The sequence below is a fragment of the Mytilus edulis genome, unplaced genomic scaffold (genome assembly GCF_963676685.1).
Source record: "Mytilus edulis unplaced genomic scaffold, xbMytEdul2.2 SCAFFOLD_585, whole genome shotgun sequence".
Classification (NCBI taxonomy): Eukaryota; Metazoa; Mollusca; class Bivalvia; order Mytilida; family Mytilidae; genus Mytilus; species Mytilus edulis.
The window spans coordinates 25,001-30,000 of NW_027269047.1; the positions used below are offsets into that span (position 1 = coordinate 25,001).

Sequence of the window (5,000 nt, forward strand, 5' to 3'; positions counted from 1 at the left end):
TGCCAACGAAGTTTTTTCTGAAAGGAGACGCGATTTTCCAAAGATGACGACAGAAACCTTATAGCTAATGTATCAATTAACAAATCAGGATCATGCAGCCTATCAGTGTAAAAATAAGAACGACGAGGATAAGAGCGATTTTGGGCTGAATATGACGAGTAGTAAATCAGGGGTATCCGGGGACCTCTCAATCTGCATAGGAATGCTTTACCGTTTCACTGGTCTTACATTTTGTTCTAATTGTTGGGAAAGGTCAGCCTATGAGTGTAAAAATAAGAACGACGAGGATGGATTCGAACCCACGCGGGGAGACCCCAATGGATTAGCAGTCCATCGCCTTAACCACTCGGCCACCTCGTCTTGAAGAAGCGTTTCTTAAATATGATTAACTTTCCTGTGACTAAGTCACGGAAATTGCTTGGTCTTAGCTTTAAAACATTTTTTCACAACTTTTTTTACTTTTTGGATCATACGAAAACATTTATTTATGAACGATGAAAGATGATTAAAGTTATCCTCTAGCATTGTCATAAATGTTTTTTATTTCTAAATGTGCAATATCTTTTTTCACTTCATTCCTCGCAACCATGTCAAATGATGCGACTTTGAGGTTAGAAAAACGCCCGTCCTCCACATTTGATCCAAATCGAACCGAATGCCAATGCGACGGGTGTCATTTATCGTGGTCTATACTTTTATCCTTGGAGATGCCACGTTTTGAAAAAGAATAGCGCTGCCTTGCCGATTTAACATAACTTGAAATTGTCGGAAAGATGTCAATCATAAACATGAATAATCGAGTATCCTTGGACATATTTACATATACTATTCAAAGTATGTACGTGTGACGTGTTTTTGCTTAATCAATCGATCAAGTTTGGCTCTAATAGTGCCAACGAAGTTTTTTTCTGAAAGGAGACGCGATTTTCCAAAGATGACGACAGAAACCTTATAGCTAATGTATCAATTAACAAATCAGGATCATGCAGCCTATCAGTGTAAAAATAAGAACGACGAGGATAAGAGCGATTTTGGGCTGAATATGACGAGTAGTAAATCAGGGGTATCCGGGGACCTCTCAATCTGCATAGGAATGCTTTACCGTTTCACTGGTCTTACATTTTGTTCTAATTGTTGGGAAAGGTCAGCCTATGAGTGTAAAAATAAGAACGACGAGGATGGGATTCGAACCCACGCGGGGAGACCCCAATGGATTAGCAGTCCATCGCCTTAACCACTCGGCCACCTCGTCTTGAAGAAGCGTTTCTTAAATATGATTAACTTTCCTGTGACTAAGTCACGGAAATTGCTTGGTCTTAGCTTTAAAACATTTTTTCACAACTTTTTTTACTTTTTGGATCATACGAAAACATTTATTTATGAACGATGAAAGATGATTAAAGTTATCCTCTAGCATTGTCATAAATGTTTTTTATTTCTAAATGTGCAATATCTTTTTTCACTTCATTCCTCGCAACCATGTCAAATGATGCGACTTTGAGGTTAGAAAAACGCCCGTCCTCCACATTTGATCCCAAATCGAACCGAATGCCAATGCGACGGGTGTCATTTATCGTGGTCTATACTTTTATCCTTGGAGATGCCACCGTTTTGAAAAAGAATAGCGCTGCCTTGCCGATTTAACATAACTTGAAATTGTCGGAAAGATGTCAATCATAAACATGAATAATCGAGTATCCTTGGACATATTTACATATACTATTCAAAGTATGTACGTGTGACGTGTTTTTGCTTAATCAATCGATCAAGTTTGGCTCTAATAGTGCCAACGAAGTTTTTTTCTGAAAGGAGACGCGATTTTCCAAAGATGACGACAGAAACCTTATAGCTAATGTATCAATTAACAAATCAGGATCATGCAGCCTATCAGTGTAAAAATAAGAACGACGAGGATAAGAGCGATTTTGGGCTGAATATGACGAGTAGTAAATCAGGGGTATCCGGGGACCTCTCAATCTGCATAGGAATGCTTTACCGTTTCACTGGTCTTACATTTTGTTCTAATTGTTGGGAAAGGTCAGCCTATGAGTGTAAAAATAAGAACGACGAGGATGGGATTCGAACCCACGCGGGGAGACCCCAATGGATTAGCAGTCCATCGCCTTAACCACTCGGCCACCTCGTCTTGAAGAAGCGTTTCTTAAATATGATTAACTTTCCTGTGACTAAGTCACGGAAATTGCTTGGTCTTAGCTTTAAAACATTTTTTCACAACTTTTTTTACTTTTTGGATCATACGAAAACATTTATTTATGAACGATGAAAAGATGATTAAAGTTATCCTCTAGCATTGTCATAAATGTTTTTTATTTCTAAATGTGCAATATCTTTTTTCACTTCATTCCTCGCAACCATGTCAAATGATGCGACTTTGAGGTTAGAAAAACGCCCGTCCTCCACATTTGATCCCAAATCGAACCGAATGCCAATGCGACGGGTGTCATTTATCGTGGTCTATACTTTTATCCTTGGAGATGCCACCGTTTTGAAAAAGAATAGCGCTGCCTTGCCGATTTAACATAACTTGAAATTGTCGGAAAGATGTCAATCATAAACATGAATAATCGAGTATCCTTGGACATATTTACATATACTATTCAAAGTATGTACGTGTGACGTGTTTTTGCTTAATCAATCGATCAAGTTTGGCTCTAATAGTGCCAACGAAGTTTTTTTCTGAAAGGAGACGCGATTTTCCAAAGATGACGACAGAAACCTTATAGCTAATGTATCAATTAACAAATCAGGATCATGCAGCCTATCAGTGTAAAAATAAGAACGACGAGGATAAGAGCGATTTTGGGCTGAATATGACGAGTAGTAAATCAGGGGTATCCGGGGACCTCTCAATCTGCATAGGAATGCTTTACCGTTTCACTGGTCTTACATTTTGTTCTAATTGTTGGAAAGGTCAGCCTATGAGTGTAAAAATAAGAACGACGAGGATGGGATTCGAACCCACGCGGGGAGACCCCAATGGATTAGCAGTCCATCGCCTTAACCACTCGGCCACCTCGTCTTGAAGAAGCGTTTCTTAAATATGATTAACTTTCCTGTGACTAAGTCACGAAATTGCTTGGTCTTAGCTTTAAAAACATTTTTTCACAACTTTTTTTACTTTTTGGATCATACGAAAACATTTATTTATGAACGATGAAAAGATGATTAAAGTTATCCTCTAGCATTGTCATAAATGTTTTTTATTTCTAAATGTGCAATATCTTTTTTCACTTCATTCCTCGCAACCATGTCAAATGATGCGACTTTGAGGTTAGAAAAACGCCCGTCCTCACATTTGATCCCAAATCGAACCGAATGCCAATGCGACGGGTGTCATTTATCGTGGTCTATACTTTTATCCTTGGAGATGCCACCGTTTTGAAAAAGAATAGCGCTGCCTTGCCGATTTAACATAACTTGAAATTGTCGGAAAGATGTCAATCATAAACATGAATAATCGAGTATCCTTGGACATATTTACATATACTATTCAAAGTATGTACGTGTGACGTGTTTTTGCTTAATCAATCGATCAAGTTTGGCTCTAATAGTGCCAACGAAGTTTTTTCTGAAAGGAGACGCGATTTTCCAAAGATGACGACAGAAACCTTATAGCTAATGTATCAATTAACAAATCAGGATCATGCAGCCTATCAGTGTAAAAATAAGAACGACGAGGATAAGAGCGATTTTGGGCTGAATATGACGAGTAGTAAATCAGGGGTATCCGGGGACCTCTCAATCTGCATAGGAATGCTTTACCGTTTCACTGGTCTTACATTTTGTTCTAATTGTTGGGAAAGGTCAGCCTATGAGTGTAAAAATAAGAACGACGAGGATGGGATTCGAACCACGCGGGGAGACCCCAATGGATTAGCAGTCCATCGCCTTAACCACTCGGCCACCTCGTCTTGAAGAAGCGTTTCTTAAATATGATTAACTTTCCTGTGACTAAGTCACGGAAATTGCTTGGTCTTAGCTTTAAAACATTTTTTCACAACTTTTTTACTTTTTGGATCATACGAAAACATTTATTTATGAACGATGAAAAGATGATTAAAGTTATCCTCTAGCATTGTCATAAATGTTTTTTATTTCTAAATGTGCAATATCTTTTTTCACTTCATTCCTCGCAACCATGTCAAATGATGCGACTTTGAGGTTAGAAAAACGCCCGTCCTCCACATTTGATCCCAAATCGAACCGAATGCCAATGCGACGGGTGTCATTTATCGTGGTCTATACTTTTATCCTTGGAGATGCCACCGTTTTGAAAAAGAATAGCGCTGCCTTGCCGATTTAACATAACTTGAAATTGTCGGAAAGATGTCAATCATAACATGAATAATCGAGTATCCTTGGACATATTTACATATACTATTCAAAGTATGTACGTGTGACGTGTTTTTGCTTAATCAATCGATCAAGTTTGGCTCTAATAGTGCCAACGAAGTTTTTTTCTGAAAGGAGACGCGATTTTCCAAAGATGACGACAGAAACCTTATAGCTAATGTATCAATTAACAAATCAGGATCATGCAGCCTATCAGTGTAAAAATAAGAACGACGAGGATAAGAGCGATTTTGGGCTGAATATGACGAGTAGTAAATCAGGGGTATCCGGGGACCTCTCAATCTGCATAGGAATGCTTTACCGTTTCACTGGTCTTACATTTTGTTCTAATTGTTGGAAAGGTCAGCCTATGAGTGTAAAAATAAGAACGACGAGGATGGGATTCGAACCCACGCGGGAGACCCCAATGGATTAGCAGTCCATCGCCTTAACCACTCGGCCACCTCGTCTTGAAGAAGCGTTTCTTAAATATGATTAACTTTCTGTGACTAAGTCACGGAAATTGCTTGGTCTTAGCTTTAAAACATTTTTTCACAACTTTTTTTACTTTTTGGATCATACGAAAACATTTATTTATGAACGATGAAAAGATGATTAAAGTTATCCTCTAGCATTGTCATAAATGT

At 38.4% G+C, this 5,000-nt stretch overlaps 6 non-coding genes across 6 annotated transcripts; all 6 read right to left on the bottom strand.

Annotated features, from left to right (window-relative positions):
• Nucleotides 1-279: 279 nt before the first annotated feature.
• On the bottom strand, nt 280-360 carry Trnas-gcu (transfer RNA serine (anticodon GCU)). The gene has a single exon. It is a non-coding gene; the product is annotated as a tRNA-Ser (tRNA).
• Nucleotides 361-1,170: 810 nt separating this feature from the next.
• On the bottom strand, nt 1,171-1,252 carry Trnas-gcu (transfer RNA serine (anticodon GCU)). The gene has a single exon. It is a non-coding gene; the product is annotated as a tRNA-Ser (tRNA).
• Nucleotides 1,253-2,064: 812 nt separating this feature from the next.
• Trnas-gcu (transfer RNA serine (anticodon GCU)) lies at nt 2,065-2,146 on the bottom strand. The gene has a single exon. It is a non-coding gene; the product is annotated as a tRNA-Ser (tRNA).
• Nucleotides 2,147-2,958: 812 nt separating this feature from the next.
• On the bottom strand, nt 2,959-3,040 carry Trnas-gcu (transfer RNA serine (anticodon GCU)). The gene has a single exon. It is a non-coding gene; the product is annotated as a tRNA-Ser (tRNA).
• Nucleotides 3,041-3,851: 811 nt separating this feature from the next.
• On the bottom strand, nt 3,852-3,932 carry Trnas-gcu (transfer RNA serine (anticodon GCU)). The gene has a single exon. It is a non-coding gene; the product is annotated as a tRNA-Ser (tRNA).
• An 810-nt stretch (nt 3,933-4,742) lies between these two features.
• On the bottom strand, nt 4,743-4,823 carry Trnas-gcu (transfer RNA serine (anticodon GCU)). Its single transcript has one exon. It is a non-coding gene; the product is annotated as a tRNA-Ser (tRNA).
• Between the last annotated feature and the right edge of the window lie 177 nt (nt 4,824-5,000).